Genomic DNA, 25602 nt, shown 5'->3' on the forward strand with positions numbered 1-25602 from the left:
AGCATGCAAGAGACTGCAGTGTAGTCTTCCTCTAATGATTTTTGATGTGGTTACCCTTAAGAAGCTATTTTTCTGTGAAGTGCTGGAAGATTTTATATCCTGAAGCATCTCCACTTTCTCCATTCATAACTAAGTTGGAACACTCAATTTTGAAGTAATAGTTAGTGTGATTTATTATTTACCATGGCAGCAATGAAGAAATGTATTTGAAAAGAAGCCAGTAGCAAATTACAATCGATTTGCACAATATCACAAATAAAATGTTTTACGGAGGCAGACTCACTGCTTCAAGTGATGTGTGATCCATAACAATATCTCCAAGATGTCTGCTACTTTATTTCTGTCAACAATTCATTAATCATCTTCCTGAAAAAAAAAAAGCACCTGCACCTCCCCCCCCCACTCTGTGCCCAGTTCAGACATCTAAGAAAGTGCTGATTATGGTTCTGCAGCTTCTAGCCCTTCAAAATGCTGTTGTTTAGCTGAAATATGCTTACAGAACTTCAAGAAGTCCCCTCAGGTGCCCTTAGAGTGAAAGCAGGTAGAATTACTTCTCCTGTGCTAGAATAGTAATAATGATTATGATGATGGGCTGCAGTTACCTGATGTGTTGAGTGGTGACTGTCAACAAATACAGGAACTTAGCTGACTAATGAAGTGCAAACAGTTAAATCCATCCCCAAATAATATGTGTAGTTAGAGATTCTTACAGCTGTAAGCAGCTTGCAACAGGCATTCCTGTTCCGTTTCCAAGAAGGTAAATCAGTGTATTTTTATAACAACAGAAAATTAGCTTGTATAAAGTCTTTCTGCTGTGCTTCTCCTTGGTTTCCATCCCCACAAGCTGTTCAGTTTGCAGTTCAGTTAACACAGCATGACTGCTGTGTTCTCTGTGGTTTGGGGAAGGACACTTGGAAGAAGTGCCAGGAATGTTACAGCTACATCTTTTGAGTTAGTCCATAATGTTTGTGTTTAGTTATGACATTTTATTCCCGTGCTTCCCACGTATGTGTTTTCCTGGCTGTTGGTGTATTCCCGAGGAAGCAACGACAGCAGAAACGAAAGATGCCTGAGCTACAAAACACGTTTTAGCCCAGAGATAATCATGTGCCTAAACGAGATGGGCAACTAGCTAGAGAAGAGCAAACTTTGTTGAATCCTCTGCTTCTCACTATGTGTTTTTCTCAGATCGTGCTGGACGTCTCTCTGCATCCTTTAGATAACACAGATGAATTGCAGAGGGATGAATTTTCTGCCTCTGGTAAAGTATAAATGAAAGATTAGATCTACAAAGATGTTTAGGCATGTAAAGATGCAGATAAATGTTGACAGGATCATCAGGAAACCCATGTTTAGACCAGTGAGTTTATTGAGAATTAAGAGCATTATCCTTGTAATTCACTCCTGAAAATATCATCCATCAGCAGGCTGGGTGCTTAAATGTCACTGTAAATCTGGCCCAGGCTGTCCTTACTGGTTGGCTAAGGCCGAGGAAGTGCAGTGCAGAAGTTGCTGAATCCAGTGACAGAAGCAGAGTTCCTGGGTTATTTTAGCCTTGAGGCTTGCTTCCGAGGGTAGCTCCTCACTGTAGAGGAGATCACTGCTGAAAACACAGAGCAGTGCACTAAGTGATCTGAAAAGCCTCAGGAATTTCTTGGCCAGACAGCACAATCTGTTAAGCCAGTTCTTTGATATGCTATCAGCAGACAGAGAGCAATCTGCTTGTGTCCATTGCCTCTCCTACTCTCCCAGGCTGCGGCTGGGTTGCTAATCCCCGAGTTAGTTTCCTATGCATATCCATGCATCCAGTAATCCTTAATGGATTTCCCTTCCGTGAGCTGGTGCAATCTATCCTGAAGCAGCGCAGAGTCGGTATGAAAGTGCAGGGTTAGCAGCCTTGCTTCAATCAAACCCACCTGCACACTGACAAAGGTGACATCAGTGCCAATTAATGAAACCAAAAGGCTTAACCACTTTTCTTGCTACATTGTGCTGCTTAAAGGATGAAAATAACAAGCAGGTAGCACATCAGGACTATTAACTAGCGAGAAGAGTAAGCCGAGATGCATTCTAACTGATGGAACAAATGAAAGCTCTGTCAAAGACTGTAAGAATGTCTGCTGGGACAGATCTGACTTCAGAGTGTTTTTATGAGCACAGTAATTTTATATTAATAGAATTGCTGCTGTTTATCGTCTTTATTAGAGGTGGTTCAGGGGAGACAATGTGGAAAGAAACTGTATGAAAGAGCCCAAGACCACCAGACCAATGTCTTAATGTCTTACTAAGTTTCTTAGTCGTTGAATTTTACATGCATTAAATCTTTCCTAAGATGAAAGTCAGCACAGAAATGTTGATATTTGCTTTTGGAGAACTTCTTTGGCTTTCTCAAGTCTTTCCCATTGGAATTAAGCTCTGCCACTTGGCCAAGGCCGACAGGCAGTTAATTAGCCAAGAAATGGTCATTGAGAGCTCTTGGAGAGGAAAAAAAACCAACCCCAAACTTTTGTGAGGAAAATGATTGCTGAGGATATGGTATTGATTTGATAGTTTTGCAGCTGAAAATGTTTGCTAATTGGAGAACCAATTCTGTGGGTTTATTCCCAGCACAGAAACAAGAAGTTTCTGAATTAAGCACTAAGAGCTAATACTTGCTGAAGGAAAAAATAAATCCAATAAAACCCCAGGACGTGTTACTGGATGAGAAAGCAACCTGGCAGGCATGCTGTGGGCACTCTGAAACTGGACAGGTAGAAATAGTCATCAAAATGAGTTAAAAAAATTAACATCAATGCATGCTGGCAGGCAATTAGAGCAGGCCAAGCTAGTAACAGTTCCCAACTACTGTTTTCATACAAATGGTCCATGGGGTTGGAATGCATGACCTGATATGTTGCCTTTGCTCCCACACAGTCATCTCTTCTGCCAAGTGGTGTGATAGAAAGGTAAAGGGGATGACTGAAATGGTTAAAGGCTTCCTTTTTAAACCTTAAAAATTCCAACAGACTTCTAGAGCAATATGAGAGTAAGTTTAGGTGACTCTTTCTAGTGGGTGCCCTGTACTCATTTCCCTCTAGACAGCTTCATTTGTTTCCCTGGGCAGTCTTGCCCTGCATGGGCTGTTTTCTCATGCAGGAGCAATCACCGCTCCTCTCTTTAAGATGCCCTTCCAACAGCAAGAAGTGTTTGGTGATCTGTAGGAGCTGGGTTTTTGCAGGCTGCTGTAGCTGCTGGCAAATGACACCAATCTCTTCCCTACATGCGTGTGCTTGTCTTGGAATTTTCTGACTTTTGTTTTTTATAACAAAAATAACAAATTTTCCTCCTTGTTCCCAGCCAGATATTGGCATTTCTGAAAATGTGACAGCTAGTCTCTCAGGTAATTTCAGTGAATGTATGTCCAGAGGTACAAGAAGGGAAAAGAGCTATGGTAAGTTCCCTAGCAACAACATGCTGCCAGCCCATCACTTCCTTCCTCTAAAGAAAATCTGTGGAGCTATGAGATACTTAGCAGAAAGAATACATAAAATATAGAAGCCTGAATAAGTAATAGAGCACTTGCTTCCTCCAGTGGCTGTGTTTTGGGCCATTTTATATTCTCTTCATGTTCTTCCCTCCATTTCTCAGTTGCTCTGCTCTTTTTCTGGCCTTTCTTCATCTGGAAACGCCTAACTTCTGTTCTACTCATTCACTTTTCCTTCCTTCCTTCCTTCATTGTCTCTTGACCCTGTAAACTTCTTTCCTCTAGCCCAGAGGCAATTTCTCATTTCTCTCATTTCATCCCCTGTGATCTATGTGCCCCTCCTTCTGTCTAGCTCTTTCTAGGGCTTGTCACATGTGCTCTGTCTGACTGACTCCCTTTCTCTGTCTTCTGCCTCTCTTTTTTCTGGCCTGATTAACTTCTTTCTATGGCCTCCATATAACTGGCTTCATTCTTTTCTGTCTGCCACAGCACACACCTGGCACATCCAGCTCCATCCCCAGTTCTTCATTAGTTTCCAGCTTCTGGACTTCTTACCTTCCACTGCCTCACTGGGCTGCACCTAACAGCTGCTTTGGTTTATTCTACTCAAAGGGCAAAAAGGAGACAGCATTACCCAAAAACGTGGCCCCTCTCAGGAAAGGCTGCTGTGCTGAAGTACCACTGCTGCTCAGAGGCCTCTCTCTGTCCATCAGAGCATGCAGGGGCTGGCTGTGAGGAAGGGAGGATTCGGAGCTGGTGCCTGCTGTGCTCTGATTATCCTGCACTTCCCAGAGCTGTGAGAAGCAGAGCATAATTAGATCAGCAATGAAGCTTTTTACAGTTTGAAACCATTTGTTAGTCCCACTGATGGTTTTGTATAGTGGAGGGTTGATTTTATGTGGAAAGGCAGTTATTGAATTACAATCTGTCAGTCACAATAATTAGCAAGCCCTGGCTTATGCTCACTGCAGCAGAATGAGGTGGGTTGGGTTCCTCTTAGGTAGGTTCTAGCCTGGGTAACGAGCATTTGAAATCTCACCTTCACATGTAAAGCTCTCTAATGGTGAAGGTCCACACTGGATCCAAAGTGTAGGGCAAAAGGAAAGGTTGGTGTCAATAAAAGCTCTGTGCCTTTGACACTCGGGGATTGTGGGGATGGCTGTGTCTGCACCAGCCTGAGCACTCGGTCTTGCTGCTAAGCTGTTCACTGCAGCCTTTGCAGCTCAGGATGACTTCACCAGCATCCTTTCCATGGTGCCTGAGCACAGCTTGAGGATTAGCACAGGCCAGGAACTACCTCTTCCTGGGATGTTGGCATGGGACTACACAGCTCTGGGGACAGAAGAATTTGGCTGAATGGAAACAAACTGTGCCTGGTAGCTGGTCCAAGGGCCTGCAAATGCTCCCTGAGTTCCTTCATGTATGTAGCTAAATCTCATCTCTCAGTTTCACAGAATTAACCAGGTTTGAAGAGACCTCTAAGATCATTGAGTCCAACCTATCACCTAACCCTTCTAATTAACTAAACCATGGCACTAAGTGCCTCATCCAGTTTCCTTTAAAACACCTTTAACCTTTTTAAACACCTCTTAAACTTTTTGTTATAATGTTTGTTGCTCATATTTCTACCACAGCTGTGCTGAAGTACATCAAAGGCCACTCTGACCCTGTGCCCCCTCTCCAGTAGTAACTACTCTGGGCATTCAGAGCTGATGTCATTGGCACCTTCCCCAAATGACCCTGGAAGTCTTCTCCAAATGATGGACTGACCTTTGGTTGAACCCAGAGGGACTTTCTGTAGGAAGGACACCCTCCTGACTTTGTGTTGTGCCTTAGTTCTCATGTGCAGGAAGCACTAAAGAGTCGAGTGCTGCCCATACTGCCATTTGTGAACGTATTAAGGAGTGCAGGCCTTAGCGTATGCTGCTGGGGATGTCCTCTCTTCATCTCTCACCATCTGACCCTTTCTGGTTTTGCCTTCTCTTCCTCGTCTTTTAAACAGCAAGTACATGGGTTTTTGGGTTGAGTTTCTTTGCATGCTGGTACCCCTGAAAAGTTGTGTTAAAATGTGTTCTTTTTAGTCTGGCCAAGAGCTTTTTCTGTGGACTTGAATTCAGGCAAATCACTCCTAGTGACCATTTTGTGCCTGGGATTCCAGACTTGCAGAGAGATGCATTTAAATAATCCAATAGCTAGAGAATTTTCTAATAGTTGAATCAATTCCTCACTCTCTCCACTGTAGCAGTATGGTCTGTGAATCTCTTAATGCCATTTATGAGCTCTGTTAAATGGGTGCAAAAAGCAGCACTGCACCTATGTGGATGTTTTGTGTGTACAGATACCTTTTTCCCTCGCAATGGTGGATGTGTAAATGCCTTCACTGTTTCTGATTGGATGCCAGCTCACTTTGATCACTCTCATCCATCTTACACCAGTGAAGTTCCATGAAATGCAGCTAACTTACATCAGCTCAGGTGAGAAAAAGGCAATTGTAAGAAAGGCAAAAGTTTGGGGGTTTGTATTTCCTTATGTAAAATCCAATTTTTGGTGTAAGAATTCCCTCCTGCCTACTGTTTCTTCCTTGTGCCTTTGGAATGGGAAAGGCCTGCTGGTGTCAGAGGACTTTCCCATTGCATTGGTCTGATTTAAGCTTTCCAGAGACTCAAAACGAAATGAAATAACACAATAATAGGCTGATTTCCCCTCTCCCCCCCCACCTTTGGGAGTGAAAAGGGGTAAAACACCCAAAGAACAGTCTTGCTTCCATCTCAAAGTTAAAAAAGCTTTAACAATAAATAAAAGGTATTTAAGGTAGGGGAGTTACAAAGAGGTATAGGGAAGGGAAAAAAGGTACCAACATATATATACAACCAGATTGATGGCAATGGATGGAGGTAGATTCAGGAACAGGCTGTCCACCGTGTGGGAGGGTGGCCATGTGGCAAAACAGGAGCAGCAGGAACAGGGATGGTGCTAGCAGGCAGGGAGGACAAAGAGAGAGAGAAATAGGATGCTTCTCTGTTTTTATAGGGGGTCTAGGCGAGGAAGGGGGAGTGGGATAATCACTACACCTGGGGTCAGGGTCAGACCATCCCCAGGGAGGAGTCAGGAGGACCTGGGGTCAGGTTCAGACCACCCCCAAGAGGGTTGACCCTTTACAACCATAGTTTTCTTCAGGCAGGTTGTAAATAGAGCCTATGTTGTTAGGTGCTGATATCAAAAGCTTGTTGTGTTTTGTTTTGTTGCAATTTTCCCTGAGGACAACAAGAAGAAGCTGAGTTTAATATGATTGGGAGGGTTTGTTTTCCTTGCACCTTACCAATTTTGCAGATGCTTGTACCACTGCTATTTCTGAAACCTTTCCAATTACCTCTGCAGCCTAGCAGGGCACGTTGCCGTCTCTGTCAGAAATACACCTGGGCACAGTGTGCGCATCACTGACCCATCTCCTCCACCTTACCTGCAGGAAGATGAATTATCCAGGCTATTTATTTTCCCTAGAACTTAGTGTTGGATGCATTGGTTAAGCCTTCTGTTCTACATGCCTAAGGGGTTAAAAATTCAAGAAGACAATGTAAACCAGCCTGTTTTCTCAGCAATTATTTCAATTCTCCACATTCTTGAAGTCCTGTTTATTCTCAGAGGCAGGCTCCCATGTGGTCCTGCCTCTGAAGTAGTTAATATGTTAGTGTTTAAGGCAGAAAGCATTTGTGGGTTGCTAACATACAAGATGACAATGCAGAAAATAATCAGCAGATCTTTACTCAAATGTTCACTTCTGTAAGGTTTTTCAGGGCACTCTGGTTGCGAGGCTGTGGTTGAGAAGTCTTTATTCTAGTCTCAGTCATCTGCTTGTGACCAAGAACAAGTTTCTGAGCTCTGCCCACCTACCTGCTCCCATGTTTTGTCCTCACAGTGCCTCTCACATCACCTGGTAGTGGTGATTTGTTTCCAAGGTGCTTCCAAGACAACTTGCATTCCAAGTGGACAAAGGTGGTAACTTTGTGTAATGCCTTATGTTGAGAACAGCCTTCAGCGTTATAAGCTGTGATGGCAGGAGGGTTGGCTTCCTCCTAGGGGACGAGGAACCTTGGCTGCTTTGCTTTTACATTCGCTCCAAGTGCTGTGGGGCAATTTGGAAATGTTTTGTGTGAACTCAGTGCAAATAATCAGAGAGTGGCTTAGATTGGGAGGCACCTCAGAGATTATCTGCTCCAACCTCCCCACCATGGGCAGGGGACACCCCTCAGCTCGACTCAGCTGCTCCAGGCCTCATCCAACCTGGCCTTCAACACCCCCTCGGAGGAGGCAGCCACAGCCTCCCTGGGCAGCCTGTTCTAGACTCTTCCCACCCTCATACCAAAGAACTTCTTTCTCAGCTCCACTCTAACCCTGCTGTGCCTCAGCTTCAAACCATTCCCCCTTGTCCTTTCTCCAGATAGCCTCATGAGAGGCTGCCTCTGCAGCCTTCCTGCAGGATCCCTTCAGGCACCAGCAGGCAGCTCTAAGGTCCCCCTGGAGCCTTCTCCTCTGCAGGCTGCACACCCTGAGCTCACTGGGCCTGTGCTCACAGCAGAGCTGCCCCAGCCCCTGGATCATCTTTGTGCCCCCCCCTGGACTCAGTCCAACATTTCTGTGTCCTTCTTATGCTGGGGGCACTGGCACTGGAGGCAGGATCAGAGGTGAGGGGCAGAATGCCCTCTCTTGCCCTACTGCCCACACTCCTCTGGCTGCAGCCTAGGCCCCAGTTTGCCTTTGTAGGCTGTCTGTAGGCTGCTGGCTGAGCGCAGCACCAGGAGCTGTGTGCTTAACTCACTGCATTCATATTTTAAGCAACCTGTCATTGTTTATGTCTCAGCCTGCACGCTCCTCTTTATGGAACATGATAACGTGCTAAGGGGCTATGTTTAAGTAATACTGTAGATGGGATGGCAGCAGAAGCCAAGCAGGGAGGCAGAAATAAGGCTGCCACGTCACTGTGACCTGCTCTGCAGTAAATTCCATTGAGATGTCAGAGCAGGTCACAATTACCAATGAGCTACAGAAGCAGTGCATGGAAAATGAGTTAACAAAGGGCTGATATTAACTGGTACTTTTGTCACTTTTACCATAACTTAAAGGTAGGAGAGGTTTTTTAATTAACAAAGACTTGATATTTTCTTGTAAAATGTCATTGTGATCATTCTGAAGCACTTCATGGCAATTTAACCTGTCTGCTTTTAGTGGCAGTTAAAGTGTTGGTCAGCACTCCACAGAGGTGCTGAGGAGCCCAGCTGCCAAACCGAGTGGCCTCTTCTTGGCGAAGCAGCAATCTGTGCCTCTCTCCAAGAGCTACTGTTGCCTTCTGATCTTCAACTCCACCTGGTAATTTTCTTACTCTGGAGCTTAGCAGATTTTACTTCCTCTGGAACAAAGTGGCCTGCAGTTTCAGCTGTGCTAAGAAAGATTCGGCAGAACATTCTATGCTTTCTTTTCTGAAGCAACCTCAGACTGTTCAGTTATGGAAGTCTAAAGTTTCTGATCCAAAGTCACAGGAATGGGACTGGGTCTAAGAACTTATTAGCATCAGCCCCATCTGAATACACTCAATAAACATTTTCTTTTAGGCTGTTAGACACACCCCCCCCACCCCCACCCCCTTTCTTTCTGTGCAATGCTGAGGTAATCAAATTCTCTTCACTGGACTCAAAGACTCACAGGTTGTGTTGGGTTGGAAGGGACCCTCAAAGCTCATCTTGTCCAACCACCCCTGCAGTCAGCAGGGGCACTTCCAACTAAGGTCACAGTGAGTCTGATCTTAAATGTCTCCAGTTTGCTGGAGTAGATCTTTCACTTAAAGCCAGTATTAAAGTTAAAAAATAAAAACTCCTTCTATGGAAAACAGGAGCAACTTAGTAAAAATGAATGCAGTCTTTTATCTTTAAACATACATGAAAAGCACCCACACAAATGTTGGTTTGGAACATGTGAAAGGAAAAATACATTTCCAGGTTAATTTACCACCTAATTAATGGCTTCTTCAGGTCACAATTCTGCCACGAACTCATAAGAGATGAGATAGGTAACTGTGCTCTTTTGAGAAGTGCAGGCCTGACATCAGTAGTGCCTCTTTCTTCATTGCTTGAGCAGCTCCAGTTTAAGTTCTGCTGTGCCAGCCTCGGCTTGGAGAGGCCAATTCCTTACAGCAGAAGCTCTCTGCCAGACCTGGGAGTGGAAAAGAAAGAAGTGGAAGGGAGAAACCCCATTTATTTCTAGCACATAAGAAGACAGGGAAGACTTTCTTAATGTTTTGAAAACCAATGAAAAATTAACCTTCCGGCTCCAACTTGAGGAGGCAGGGAAAGAGCAGGGCCATGGAGAACAGATGTTTGACAGGGATGAAGTGTGATTGCTGTTTGAAACGGGATGAACCTTGCAGAGCCTGGGCCCCGTCAGGTCTCCTCAAAGAGATAAGGGCTCTGCATATTGGTTTATTTTCCTCAATGGTCTCCAGAATTTCCATTTCCTTTCTATCCACCTCATATGCCCTTACTGATAGAGTTGTTTGAACCTTCAAGCTTGATTAGCACTTGTATATCAAAGGAATGGGAAGACATATACACTCAATATAAAATTAGAGGACATCAACTCTCTTCTGTGCTCAGTAGATGTCATCTAGCCAGCACCAGATGGAGAAGCACCATAAATCCAGCCCTGGCTCAAAAAAATCCCACAACTGTTTCCAACCTCATTTTGTTAGAAATTCCAGGTCCTTCTCTTAGTCCTAAACCCCCCCCCTCCTTGATCTTTGTCCAAGCTACTGAAGAATCGAGAGGGTCAATATCCTCTTTGGCTTTAGCTGAAATAATTTCTCCTCAGGCAGCTTTTCCTTACCGGCACCAAAACCTGCTACTCTGGATTAGTTTTGCAATTAGCAACTTGGCAACTTCCTTCATCTAAAGATGCCACAGATGCTGCAGACTCATTTATTCAGAACTGAAGATTCATTTGCTTGTGCTTTGAACTGCTAATATATCATTTCAGTCCTTTATTGACGGTCCTGTGAGGATAATCACTAGATGATAACAAATACCCATATCGATTTCCACTGTGTATTATTTTATTTCTTGCTTTAAAAGCTGGACAGGTAGCAGAGGGTTAATTTTTTCCCCCAAAATTGAAATGTTCATGCTTTTCATGGTCTTACAAGAAAAAAAAGACCCAAACCCCAAAACATTTAAAATCTGTTAGCCTCTTAATGATTTATAGTAGTGATATGCAGCTCTTAAATCTTGTAACAAGTAACCCCCAAACGTTTGCTCCTTGGTTTTAAGAATGATTTGCCAAAACCAGGCAGTGCTTTGAAGTCCCAGGAGCTCTGTGATGCTGCTACCAAAATATTTTTGGAGGCTTGGCAGTTGCTGTTCACCTTAGCTGTGAACTAACCAGCTTATACGGGGTGGGGGGGGGGGGGGAATACCCATGGCTCACCTTTTAACTGTGTCTTCGTTTCGTAATCAGGGCTCTATACGGTGGCCAATTTAGAATGTCTATATTGATTAAACCTTAGGAGTCATCACTTTAAATTCTGTCTGGTGTTCTGCAAGCTATAATGAACATTACCAAATGCAGGCTGCCTTCTGGGAAACACCTTGAGATTATCAACTTTAATTTCCCCTAGGAAGTTCTTACAGCAGTGCAATCAAGTTAACTTTTACTCTCTGTAATAGAATAAGATTTAATCTACGGTTTTCCAACCACCAACATTTCCTACTTTTTATTCTGTTTAAAAAGCCAGAGTTTTGCTCTGCTTTTAGGTTACTGCTCTGCTCTTAGCTTACTGCTCTGCTCTTAGCTTACTGCCCTGCTTTTTCCCATTAGGTGCAGCTAATGAGTGTCCTGTCCCTTTTTAGTAGGCTGAGTATGTAAAAAGCAGCTTAGCCCCTGCGGTGGGGAAGGAATTTATGTAAATATTGCAATTATTTTTTCTTTCTGTAATAACAGGTGACCTTTAATCCAGTGTACACGGAGCCCCCTAGTCTCTGAGATGGTAGCTGAGTGATGCTCAGGCTTCATGAAAGAACAGAAGATCATAAGAAAATAATAACATTTTTTGTGTGTAAATCATGATTTTCCAATTACTTCTCTCAGCTGGGACAGAAAAGCATCTAACTTCTGATCTGTCCTGATCCAAAATTAATCCCTTTGTAACTGTGCCTTTTTTGATGAAATAATAGTTTTTCTTTCTTCCAGGCAAAATCCTCAGCACAACACCCACCCCCCACCCCCCACCCCCAGTAATTTTAATGTCAGCTGTATTTTAAAGTATAAACATATTGGTAAATATAGATGTGACTAATGGAGAGGAGTATCTGGATAAATAATCATTAGCATGATCTAATTATCTATAAACATTGCTTTGAGAGTGAAGTGTATCTGGTGCACACAAAACCACAAGTCCCTGAATGGGATGGAGCAGGTCCAGAGGAGGGCCACACAAATGATCAGCAGCTGGAGCAGCTCTGCTATGAGGACAGGCTGAGAGAGCTGAGGGTGTTGAGCCTGGAGAAGAGAAGGCTGTGGGCAGACCTAATAGCAGCCTGCTAGTACCTGAGAGGGCTACAGGAAAGCTGCAGAGAGACTGTTCACAAAGGCCTGCAGGGACAGGACAAGAGGTAATGGTTTGAAATGAGAGCAAAGCGGATGGAGATAGGATGTGAGGAACAAGTTCTGCACCATGAGGGTGCTGGAACACTGCAACATGTTGCCCAAGGAGGTAGTTGATGCCTCATCCCCAGAGATATTCAAAGTGAGGCTAAAAAAGGCTCTGAGCAATCTGATCTAGTGGAGGATGTCCCTGCTGACTGCAAGGGGGTTGGATTGGATGACCTTTGGAGGTCCCTTCCTACCCAAAGAGCCCTATGATTCTTCTTTCAGTTCATGTAATAACTACCCAGTTGTTGTCATCAGTATTTTTAAGATATAGAGCAATAATCAAAGATGGTGAATAAAGAAGGAGTTAAGATATGGTGACATGATGTGAGCACAAGCAAATAGGGATAAAATTGGAATGGCCAGAACTTCCAAGCAAATATTGATGGAAACATTTGCTATGCAGAAATTACTGAAGACTGGCTGTGCTGTGCCAGCAGACTCTTGCAAGAGCACTGTCCACTGTCACAGTCATCTTGTTTGTGAAGCAGGGAAAATGTAATGAGAAAGTGCTGTAGAAGAGTGAGGTGTTCGTTGTCTTTACACAAACTATTGCTTCCTTCTGCTTAGCTTTGTTTCTTCTAGTTTTGCTTCCAGTTTCTTGACATGAGCTTTTATTCCTCAGCTTTGTTAATGGTGGGAAAGCTGCTCCCCAGCTCTGTGTTTTAGTGAAAGAAATCGTTTGCAGATGCTAATGCACAGCAGCATTAGTTCGGGATATTGCCGGCTGTTTGAAGCTTCCAGTCTCAACAATGGAGAGCAGATACAGCCTTAACTTAAAATACTTCTGAAAGCAGGAGGTCAAACCGAGTCTGCCAGCAGTCTATTAGCGCAATGGTACCTGCTAGGTTAGCTCTGTATTTGCTGATCCGTGTGAAGCTCTCCCGAGAGCACAGCTCATCAGTGCTTTTGTCTTTCTGCTTACAGCACTGCTCTCAGGAGCCCCTCGAGACAACGCCAGACAAATAAAACCAGATGAAGGTAAGCAATGGCTACGGTTCCTCAATTAGTTCATACCTTTGCTCTGCAAGGAGTTTATTCTCTTCTTATGCTGCACCCTCAGAGTTACATTTAGACTGTCAAGGTGTAAGTGTCTCTGCTCTTCAAGGAAGCAAAATTCATGCCCCTGGTCAGTGCATTACCTAGCACTGTTCATTTGCACGGGATGAAAAATCATCCCCACCTGACATCTGCTTTGTGAAAACAAAGCAAACCTAAATTTTGCATGAAGCAAAGTTTAAAAATCCATACTTGAGAGTTGATTTTTTTCTGTGGTTTTGTATTTGGGAATAGAATAGAATAGAATAGAATAGAATAGAATAGAATAGAATAGAATAGAATAGAATAGAATAGAATAGAATAGAATAGAATAGAGTGGGTTAGGTTTGAAAGGACCTCAAAGATCATCTAGTTCCAAACCCCTGGCATAGGCAGGGACACCTCACGCTAGAAAATCTGTGCATCAGAAAACTACATTAATAAAGAAAGTAATTTATACTTTAAGCCTCAAAACATTTGACTAGCTTGTGCTACGCTACTGTGAAACTTCTGGTTAAATCTAACAGCGCAGGTTGACTTAATTTCTTCTGTCTTTGGAATAAGATGTCATAGGCATTGGTATGGTCTCATTGAGCATAGAAAATTGAATATTGTTTTTATGTTCTATTCAGACTCCAAGGGGGAAATGCAGCTCAGAACATGGCAACCATCTTTCTTTATCTCCTTGAAACCTAGTCTGGTTAAGAAACTATAATTAATACAGAACAGCCCTTGTAAAATGTGAATGAGATCTGCTCACTTCCCACACCTAGAATTGCAAGGTTGGAAACCTGGAAAACTTGCCAGCTTCAAGCAGTCTCCTCAGCGTGGGTTATGTCGAGAGAATAGCACAGGAACTGAAAGAAATCCATGTGGTTCCCTCCCCTGAATGAAAGAAGGGTGATAAATATTCTGTGAGGGATCAGCTGCAGGTGTTTCAGGAGAACCAAAGGAGAAGAAAGACACAGAAGCAAAGAGGAAAAGATTTTAAGTGACTGAACTGTCAGTAGCTGTTTCAGATGGCTGATAGCTGAGCATGGAGGAGGGAAGAGCATTCATTCTCTACTCTACTTCAGAGACCACTGGAGATTTAGATTGGTTCTAGTGGAGTGAAGGTAATGGGCATCTGTTTGGAGAGATAGAGCTCTGAAGATGCATTGTAAATAAAATGCTTTAATGAGTACAGAAATGAGGCAGAGACAAGTGGGAAAAAATGGCAACAAAAACATAGCAAAGAATCTGTTTAAAGATGAGTGGAGTTCTGCTTTCTCATCTGGCCAAAGGGAAAGAGCTGCAAGGGGAGCAGAAAGGTTACTTTGCCCAGTTTCTCCATACAGACATAGTCAGGGAGAAGTGGAAGCATAAATAATGCTGCAGTTGAGAAGATAATCAAAAGCAGTGGGAAGATTGCTGGGTTTACAAGCCTGAGATTAAAAACCAGAGCTAAGGGTTGTGAATGTCCATTTAGAAAAGTGGCAGGAATGAAAAAGGAGTCTCTAACACTCTGTAGTTGTAGCAGTTGTCAGGCTACCCCAAGTTGTGGTGGGCAGTCATTGGCAGCGTGGTGCAATAGCGCAGCATGAGCCAAATAACACAGACACAGCTCCGAAAGTAGGAGGGAGAGAGGGCAATTCAACAGGCAGAGCTCAGGCCTGGTCTGTGAGTGATAAAGGACTCTTTTTCCTAGCACCAGTGCACAAAAGGTCCGCCAGGAACTCCCTTATGCAAAAGCTGACGCCTCTTAGTGGATGCAGTCCAGAAGACTCCAGGTATGTAATTGTTCTCCTTGAGTAATTCTGTCCTGAAAACATTTGCTTCTTTCTCTCCAATCCCTCTAGCTGTTTGCTAAAAATAAAAGGACTTGCTGATGAACACAAGTTTCATAAATGCCAAGGCAATTTTGCAGTGTGAATTTAAAATGCAGCTTGAACTCTAAAGATTGATATTTGGTAGGTTGTTCATGTTGTGTGTGTAGGTCTCGCATCACTCGAGGTATGCTGAAGCTTTTTAGCTGGTACTTGGTCCCTTCAGGTTAGTAAATAAACCTCTGGGGTATGCAGCGACGCAGCGTACCTGGGGTCACAGTGTGTGAAGCTATTCTTTGTTGCTATCTGCAGATTGTCTTGACACACAGCATATACCCACAGGGTCAGAAGAATTGCCCTTTGATTACATGTACAATAATCTGGATCTCCCAAGGTATTCAAGTGGTTAATTAAATATCAAGTAATTGCTAAAACTACTAAGTGACATTTAATTAGTATGTTAATTGATATCAAATTTGCTCTCACTATCTTGTTTTATGTTAATAAAATCCCTAAACATTTCTTTGAAGTAGATTAGGAAACAATGTACTTGAAATGTACTAATGCAGAAGAGCCCTAAGCATTACTTCTGCTGGTGGAATATGGCTTTTGACTTAAATTTTGATCCCAGCTGTGTTACTATTCCTATCGCTATACTTTGTGCTAAGAGTATATTATATTTAGTAGCACAGACCTTTATTGGAATGGATTTTGACTTCTCTAAGCCTGTAATTCCTTAGACATCTACCTAAAGTGTGATTACTGTTAGAGGAAATCTGGGGCTGCCTCTCTTCCCTTCAGCACCCAGTGAGCAGAGATAACAGGGCACAAGGGGAACGCACAGCGCCCCCATCTGACTAATGTGAGCGACGGATTTCTGCAGTGTGCCTGCCCACGTGGCGTGCAGAAATCTGTGCTTCATGTGTGACATGAAATTGCCATCAAAATACTCACCAGTTGTTCAATCTGCAGCAGCAAAATGCTGCCTTAGCACTGCTTTGCACAAGGAAGAGGGTTCTCCTCCTCTCCAGGAACCTACCCTGCTCTACCTTTCAGCTTGAGCCTCCAGACTTTGCATTGTTTCCTTTGACTAAGGTGTCCAACTACAATATAGGAAGCAGATGTTAGGCTTTGGTCAAAAAAAAAGGCTGACTGAACTGCAGACTGACAAAAGCCCAAAGCTTGTCTTTCCTTCCAGCCACTAAAGCGTTCCCAGTGGCCTCATCAAGAACAGGTGAACAGACCAAAGCTGAACCTACTAAGCAAAAAAAAAGTTGTTTTCATAACATTTCATTTGAGAACATGCTGAAAGATAAAGTCCTTATGAATATTCATGTGAATTTTCAGATGAATTCCTCTCAGCTGCGCTCATGCCTTTTGTGTGTCAGCTTTCTGTGGAGTTCCTTTTGCATTTCCTTGGTGCCAGTGCGCAGAAAGAGTTGGTTTTACATTCAGGATCACAAAAAAGCAAAGTCTAATTTATTCTCCGTGAACATTCACACGCAATTTCTTCAGAAGGGTCCAGGTGGGGACTGGAGACAATGGTGTGTGGCCACACACAGCCAAAGGACATAGCTCTGATTCTAATCCTTCCCAAGTTCAAAATCTGGACTATCCACGTGAGCAATATGCACACTGCAAAGGGAAGTGGGTTGTGGAGGAGGGAATGACAGAGGACTTTGAATTACGAAGAAAGAAAATCGTGATCTGTTTATTCATGGATATGTCACAGGGAAAAAAAAATGAGGCAAAAATTGGTGAAATAAATTATTCATTACAAAGTACTCAGCTCTGCTTATGTGTCATCCAAATACTGCTGTAGAGCTAAGAATGCAGCAAAATGGTCACGATAGGCAAAATGAGACACTGATTTTTCAACTATTTTTGATAGCTTTATTTGCACTTCCATGGCTTCTTATATCTGACACTGATTTAGTTGATTGATAGTTTCACACAATATATTTTCTTTAAGTTTTCCCTTCTGACATGCAGTGAAAAGCCACATTTACTAATATAAAGGGATAGTTTCAGCAGCACTGGAATATTTTAAACCTTCTGTAATACAAGGTGTTAGGTTGCTGTTACTATCATTTGTGAGTGGCCTTTCTTTCAGCTCAGAACATCCTCTGCAAAGGTAAAGCTAATAGTACAGCTCACATACACTGCAAACCCTATGAGGAGAGGCAGAGGGAGCTGGGGTTGTTTAGCCTCAAGAGGAGGAGGGTCAAGGAGTGACCTCATTGATATCTACAACTACCTGAAGGGAAGTTGTAGTCAGGTGGGCTTAGTCTCTTCTCCCAGGTAACCAGCAACAGAACAAGGGAACACAGTCTCAAGTTGTGCAAGGGCAGATCTAGGCTGGATGTTAGGAGGAAGTCCTTGCCAGAGAGAGAGATTTGCCATTGGAATGGGCTGCCCAGGGAGGTGGTGGAGTTGCCATCCCTGGAGGTGTTCAAGGAATGCCTGGCTGGGGCACTTAGTGCCATGGTCTGGTTGATTGGATAGGTCTGGGTGCTAGGTTGGGCTGGATGATCTTGGAGGTCTCTTCCAACCTGTCTGATTCTATGATTCTATGAATAAGGATACATCTGACTGTAAGCATGAATAGATGTGAGCACTAGCATATGTAGAAGCTGTGTAGACTTCAATTCCTCAAAAATAGAGTACAGGTACAAAAAGCCAATCAGAATGGACACCGAGGCCCCCTTGAGACAGCCTGGCAACCACTCTGTAAAAGGGAGACCAGCACAGAACCTGCTTCTGTGCGTGAGGAGTGACCCTCTGCCTTCAGACAGGAGCCTGAAGCTCATCTCCCGCTAAGGCAAGAGGCACAGAGGCTCTGGTGCTCCTGTGTCGACCTGCCTGTGGCTCCCGTGCTGCTCAGCTCCATGCCCTCTGTTCGTCTGTCTCCACTTTGAGGCGTTTTCTGGCTGCATCTTCTTCATACTCCTGTAATTTCCAAATCTTATTAGATGCATTTTACCTATCATGCTCCCTACTGGTTCAAAGCAGCATTTTTGAGTGCTATGTATGCCTTTATGGGGATCAGAGTAAATAAGCATGCAGTTACAGAAGCCTCCTGGTAACAAAAGGAGACAGAGACAGCAGGAGACTGTGACACAGAGATAGCACTTCTTCAATCCACCTTTCATTATTTTATCCTTTGTAAAAGAATATAAGCTAGAGTTCAAATTATTCACTCACTTTTGGATGTACTTTTTTTTCCCCTGTAGGAAAGATTAATGATAGATTATTAATTTTGTATTCCCAAGTATTCTAATAAGGGCTGGAGCATGAGAAATACAATTGCTGGTCACTTGAGTGCAGTTGTGGAGGTGCTTTTAGTAACCCACATAGCCTGAAACAGACTAGCAATTGGGGCTGCAAATGCTCCAGTGCTGGTGTTAATGTTTTACAGCATTGTTGGTATTTCAATTCATACAACACCAGAGCAGTGACCATAGAATCATAGAGTTAACCAGGTTGGAAGAGATCTCCAGGCTCATCCAGCCCAACCTAGCACCCGGCCCTAGCCAATCAACTAGACCAAGGCACTAAGTGCCTCATCCAGGCTTCAACACCTTCAGGGACGGTGATTCCACCACCACCTGGGATGGTGACTCCACCACCTCCCTGGGCAGCCCATTCCAATACCAATCACTCTCTTTGCCAACAACTTCCTCCTAACATTCATCCTAGACCTGCCCTGGCACAACTTGAGACTGTGTCCCCTTGTTCTGTTGCTGGTTGCCTGGCAGAAGAGCCCAACCCCACCTGGCTACAGCCTCCCTTCAGGTAGTTGTAGAGAGCAATGAGGTCTGCCCTGAGCCTCCTCTTCTGCAGGCTGCACACCCCCAGCTCCCTCAGCCTCTCCCCACAGGGCTGTGCTCCAGGCCCCTCACCATCTTCACTGCCCTTCTCTGCACACCTTCCAGTACCTCAATGATGAGTTCTCAGCGTGAGCTGAGCCAGTAGTTTGATTGTTTTCTGCATGACTAATATGATTTCAGTTGTTTCAATTCTTATTTGTTCAGGCACAAAATGCATTATAGATCATCCAGCTAGTTAAGAAGGCATGTACTTCTCTTCAAATATCTCTCTAGCAAGGTAATTCTAAGGCTACTGGTTCAGAACGTGCAATATTAAGTAAGATCTGAAGCACAGAGCTCAGTAGTGACACTGGCCTTACAGCCCTGCCTGCAACAGCACCCTTGTGGCAGTGCCTGGCACATGGCTGTGCACACATGGGGGAAATGTGTCCAGTGGTTTTTAAGAGGAGGGCACTCAGTTTTGAGGCATCTGTGTCTAAAAAGATAACAAAACCTATCAACTGCGTAGCTATGGATCTGTGTTAGGTAGCTGCTACAGCAGCCGTGCCGGACACAACTCTTGTCACCTGTGTTTTCACGTTCCACGTGTGGCACCTTGCTCAGCCCAGTCAATACAGACAAACACTGACTTTGGCAGCCACTAAACATTATATCTGGGTTGTGAAGGAGGATTTCTTTATTTTCCATGCATCCTACATTTGCATGCAATTAGTAATGTATTTTACTTGCATTGAGATATCTGAATAGTTTAGGAGGTTTGCTGCTTAACTGCTTTTATACATAAATGTGCTGAGTGTATCTGTGTATATGTTCGTATCATCTTCTAATCTTTAGCCTCTTCTAATGTGCTTGGTTTTTTATAATGTATGCCTCTGCCAACTGCACAAATTTACATTTCACATCTACCCACATAAATAAGAGCATTGACCTCTCCGTGTACATAAATATATATGTGCACAGAATCTTGGGAGTGAAAAGTTAGCACTCAGACGTGCTAGAGTGGGAGTCTTCAGCTGGGAATCTGTCACATATGGTCAGCTAGGAATGACCAAGTGACCCACCAAGGGGGTGAGACATGATTTGTTTGGGATATCTTGTGTGAACATGCACTCAACAGAGCTCAGGGAGACCAGGAACCACACTGCCTCATATCTATGGGACAAGGGAATAGTCCAACTCTCTGTCAGCCACAGTGTCTCATATGTTGCACCAGAAAAAGGTTTCTTTCTTTCTGCACAATCTGGTTGATGGATGATGTGTAACTGAAGAATCTGCTGTGCACCTTGCAATAGGATACTTGTACATGTCCCTCACAAATCCATTTGCTCTTTGATCTTACTTTCAGAATTGCCTGAAATGTCAAAGCTAAATCTTTGCCAAAATGTTGTTCTAGGGCAGTGCATTGCATGGACTATTTCAGCCACATTGGCTGAGGATGAGCAAAATTGGGCAAAGATTAAAGCAGTGTTAGAAAGAATGTGCCAAGTACTCTTAAAAAAGATGATACTGCCAGCCATGCTAACGAAATGCCCAGGAGGTACAAGCATTCTTGGGATTGCTGTGAAATAGAGTCCTGAGAGGTGGTGAGCTTGATTAGAGGTGTCGTTGCTGCATCAAACCATTCTAAAAGGCTGCTTATATATCTGGGGAGATATTGTGGAATTCAGGGATCTTTGCAATGCTGCCTGTCAGCTGCAGAGCTGTCTGCTTTTGACATCCCCTTCTTCAATACAATAAATCTAACAAGGTTTGTTTAAGATTCTTATCATTTTCAGATTATCTTCCACTGTGGTGAATATTCCACAGAAAGGAGTTTGCTGCTGGCCATAGATCTCTGCTGTAAGACTGGAAGCAGGTTTTGAAATGTCCAGAAGAGGTGGGCTTTTCAAAGCAATTGAAGTACTCAGTTCCTAACCAGTGTGTTCCTCGGTCTGTGTTGCATATTCACACCTGAAATATTCGTAGTGAAAAAGCATAGGTATGGTGACTAAATCTATTGTAGAGGTAAATAAACTGGGGATCTCTTCCTGCAGGTCTGCTTCTAATTTAGAGAGAGTTCCTGAGAGTTGTTTTTATCACTGAGGTGGATTATGGATTCCCTTCTAGTAGCATAGCTCCCAAAATGATTACCTATTTGAAGAACTTTACCATCAAAATCTTCAAAAATGTAAATGTAAATGAAGATCTGACAGAAGCACATCCCAGAGTGTGTCAGAGACATCCCCCTCAAGCATTTCAGTTACAGAAAGAGCAGATACCTGGTATTGGGCCTAAGAGAAGGTCTAGTAAGCAGGATGCTCCCCTGTACTTGTGAAAGTAGAAGCCTAGTTTCTCCTGCTGATCTGCCTCTGTTTTGAAAATCATCTGGTCTCTGGGGCTGCTAACCTGGTTTGTTTCATGGGCATTAGATTCCCATTAAAGAGAAAACATACAGCTTTGAGATGAGCCCTCCTGAGGTCCTATCTAAACTACTGAGGAAACCTGAGCAAAGGGATGCTCTTTTGTACTGATCTTTCACGTCTGAAAGCACTTCTGCTTTAATTCATTCTCTTCTGCTGTGCTGAGTATTATTATAGTCTAGTGAGTTCCTGAAGGTGGGAAATGCCAAAGAAACAGGTGTCAGACTTCAAAAGAAGCATTTGTCAAGACTTAATGTTCTGAAGCTCAAGGTGACAGCTCCACCTAAGTAAGCTCTTCTCAACAGGATTCAAGTTTCCTTAATAAAAAAGTAATAATAGAAAGTAAAGTGCAAATCCAATGGCCTAGGGAGTAGAAGTCTTAAAAAGTGTGCATCATTTGCCATGATATCTTGATTTAAAGCCTCTTCATAGTACAGTGCTCTAAGTCCAAGTCTGTTTGTGGGTGAGATAATTTCTGACCTAGAAAGGTGGAGGTCTGCAGCACAAAGCTGTGCCTGGGTATATGCATGGGGATGGTTGGCACTTGATTGTCTTTTGGTAGAGGTAGAGTCTCGAATGAGAACACTACAGGAAGTGCTAGACGCTGGTAGATAAACAGTCTGAATGTAAGAGAGAGTCACAGAATGACTTGATTTGAGAAGGGACCTCCAGAGGGCCTCCAGTCCAACCCCGCTGTGGTCTGCAGGGATATCCTCCACTAGAACAGATTGCCCAGAGCCCTGTAGAGCCTGACCTTGAATATCTCTGTAGAGGGTTAACCTTCCTGGGGGGTGGTCTTAAACCTGACCCCAGGTCCTCCTGACTCCTCCCCAGGGGTGGATGCTGAACCTGACCCCAGGTGTAGTGGTTAGCTCACCCCCCCAGTTCCTGCCCAGCCCCCTGTAAAAACAGAGGAACTTGCTCTTTCTTTCTCTCTCTTGCCCTGCCTGCTTGCCTGCTTGGACCACCCTTTGTTCCTGCTGCTTTTGTTTTGTTACCAGGTGGTTATCCTTCCCTGTGGTGGACAAATCCTGATTCTACCTCCACCCATATACAATCTGGTTGTACATGTATTTTTTTGAATCTTGTTTTTTTCCTCTCCCCTGTACCTCTCTGTAACTCCCCCACCTTACATACCTTATATTTATTGTTAAATATTTTTCTAACTTCCAAACTGGAGTGAGACTATTTATTTGGGTGTATTTTACCTTTTCCTCTCTACATCTAATTCCCTTTTCTTTTCAAAAGGGGGGAGAGAAGAAGGCATCCTATAATTGTATTGGTTCTGTTAGCTATAATTTGAGTCTCTGGAAAATTTAAACTAGAACCAAGACAATCTCCATGAATGGGACCTCTGCTGCCTCTCTCAGCAACCTGTTACAGCATTCCCGCACCTTCCTGGTGCAGAACTTGTTCCTCACATCCAATCTAAATCTGCTTTCTTCTCATTACAAACCATTGCCCTCATCCTGCCACTGCAGGCCTTTGGGAACAGTCCCTCTGCAGCCAAGAAGAGTGGACCTGTATGTATCTGTGTAACACAGTGCCACATTATAGAGCCTTTAAAATTCAGGCTTTGAAGACTTGGGAATAAGGAGCTAGAGATTATTATCATGATAATGAAGAGAGGAAAAGCAGAAATAGCTGTGTGCACAAAGAATTGATGTGATGTGCTTGAATGTTTGCTTTGCAGAACAGCACAGTTCCATCTTCTGCCTTTACACCATTCGTTCTGTGATGGATGGTGTGACTCAAAGTCCTCATAGGTTATGGTGGAAAAGCAGCAGAAAACAGAAATAGTTGAAGTTTCCTGATCTTCTTCCTTGAATGGCTCCTTTCCAGTTCTTTTCTCCTCTTCACATTCTGTGCATGCACACCTGAGCAGAGGCAAGCAGCTTCTATCAGGGTGAGCAAAGGATGCATTTTTCTGCATGTGTTGTGTTGATTCACACACTTTCTGTGGCTTCAGTGGGCAGCTCTCTATTGTACCTTCAGAAAATGTTGCCCCATTCCCCAATACCTTAGTGATAGCACAGCCGAACACAGCAGAAGGACGTGTGTGTACCAGGGCCACCTGTGCTGTGTGCTGACTTGCAAGGCTGATAGGCAGGGAAGTACAGCTGACTTGCACATTTAACCGTTAAAAATTAGTAGCTTCCTTTTCTGCAATTAAAAGATCTACACTTCAAACTGTGTCACAGTGAATGTAGTTATAGAGAGCCAGAAAGCAGAGTAGGAGCTTGGCTTTTTTTTGGTTTTCTTTGCTTGTTTTGTTTTTATACTACTGATCTGTTGAAAGGCTTGCCTTAGATCTGCTCTTAAGTTTCTACCTGATGTCATTTTGCCTCTCAGAGTGACAAAGTAACACAAGAATTTTGTTTAAAACCTGTATTTAATTTGTCAGTGAGTCAGGTAAAAATACACAATGTTCAGCCATTCAGGTGTTACTTGCTGCTTGCTCAGCCTTGGCTGAGATTGTAAAACTTTGATTTCAGGCACGCACGCTAAGACAAACTCTGTAGTACCCAAAGGGACCTACCTGCTTTGAAGTGTGAATAAAAACAGCAAATTAGCCACCTGAAAAGCAGAATGGGGCAAACATCTAAAGGAAAGACAAAGATAAAAGCTTGGAACAGGGACTCCAGAATGTCAGACAACTTCATGGTCCAGTATGTGGAATAGAGCCCAAAGGGTGGTAAAGTATACAGCATTCTGAGCCTTCTAACTGTGGTATTCAAATGCCATTTATGGGAGCTACTGCTGGCCAGAGTATGCTGGCTTCACCTCCTCTCTATCAATGGAGCATGATTTTCATTGTCAAAGACCCATCCACGCTAAGAAAGATAGTTCTGCTCAGCATTACCTAGTTACAAGTTAGGTCACATTGGTGTTGCTGAAATGCTGGAGCCTCTGGTCTCTATGTTGCAGAGTGCACCCAGCTGGGTCTCTCTCATTGCCAATGCCTTCCAAATCAATTGGCAGTGACAAAAATATGGCTGGTGTATGATACCCTGTTGGTTGGTAGCTCCTGGAATAAATGGCTTTATTTTTTTGATCTCATTGCATGATGTTACAATTCCTTTTCATCAAAACAGCCTTGCATGTTTCTTGGGCCTGAGTGTGATTGCAGTCTGCTGTTCTGCATCATGCTCAGCGTGGAGAGGGCACTGAGAATGTTACCAGAAAGCTGAAGGCAGAACCAGCAATTGTGTGCAAGTGGTGGTTTCTAGAGGCTTACAACCACATCTCATGTGATTGTCTTCTCGTAAGGCCAAATTTAGGAATCTCCTCCATCAAACTGAAATTCATCCTGTCAGATTTCCCATCCTGCTCCAAAGCAAGGGCTGAGGGACAACCTTGCATATCACAGAATCAAGCAGGTTGGAAGAGACCTCCAAGCTCATCCAGCCCAACCTAGCACCCCGCCCTGTCCCGTCAACCAGACCATGGCACTAAGTGCCTCATCCAGGCTTTGCTTGAACACCTCCAGCAACATCGACGCCACTCCTCCCTGAGCAGCCCATTCCAATGCCAGTCACCCTCTCTGGCAAGAATTTCCTTCTAACAGCCAGCCTAGACCTCGCCTGGCACAACTTGAGGCTGTGTCCCCTTGTTCTGTTGCTGGTTGCCTGGCAGAAGAGCCCAACCCCACCTGGCTACAGCCTCCCTTCAGGGAGCTGCAGACAGCAATGAGCTCTGCCCTGAGCCTCCTCTTCTGCAGGCTGCACACCCCCAGCTCCCTCAGCATCTCCTCACAGGGCTGTGCTCCAGGCCCCTCCCCAGCCTGTGAGACATATCCAAAGAGAAGTAATATGATCAGCTCAGGGTCAGCATTTCCTGCCTTCATTGCTGGAAACAGATCCACCTAGATTCTCCAAAACCATGGGGGAGCTTTGTGAAAGATAATTCCAACTGCAATGTTTAAAAATTAACTGTGACAAGGAATCCAAACCAAACCACACTGGTAACCCTACACCCTAACCACAGAGGTCTGTCAGGTCCATTTGTAATGCTTGCTAAAATCAATATATTTAAAGATAAGGAAAGCAGAAGTTATAAATGTAGAATTGCAGAGAAATAGTTCCATGCATAATTGCTGCCCTATAAATGAACAATAGTATCTCATATTCTACCTTTTAATACAAGTCAGTGTCAGAAGTTGTGTTCCATGGGCTTGCAAAGATGGAAACTGGATCTAAATTATGGATGTTTTCTGCTGACCTGTATGTTAAATGATCAGGAATTACAGAAGCCTCATGCAATAGTCTGCTCTATATATATTTAAAGAGAACTGCATGAATATTCACAAATGATTGTTTCTCCCATTTCAAAGAATAAAAGAAATGGAGTTCTTCTGCTATATATATTGAAAGCAT

General features: G+C 43.6%; 1 long non-coding RNA gene across 6 annotated transcripts in view; it reads left to right on the forward strand.

The window, feature by feature from the left end:
• Positions 1-25602, forward strand: part of LOC135183759 (uncharacterized) — a 120941-nt gene that overhangs the window by 89542 nt on the left and 5797 nt on the right. For 5 of the 6 annotated variants that reach the window (XR_010305708.1, XR_010305709.1, XR_010305710.1 and 2 more), the window contains 2 exons: positions 13082-13135; positions 14880-14961. This is a non-coding gene — a long non-coding RNA (uncharacterized LOC135183759). Of the gene's footprint in view, positions 1-13081; positions 13136-14879; positions 14962-23721; positions 24261-25602 lie in introns of those variants that run through there. The other variant, XR_010305711.1, reaches the window with a different exon arrangement.

This window comes from Pogoniulus pusillus, chromosome 19 (genome assembly GCF_015220805.1).
Source record: "Pogoniulus pusillus isolate bPogPus1 chromosome 19, bPogPus1.pri, whole genome shotgun sequence".
Lineage (NCBI taxonomy): Eukaryota > Metazoa > Chordata > Aves > Piciformes > Lybiidae > Pogoniulus > Pogoniulus pusillus.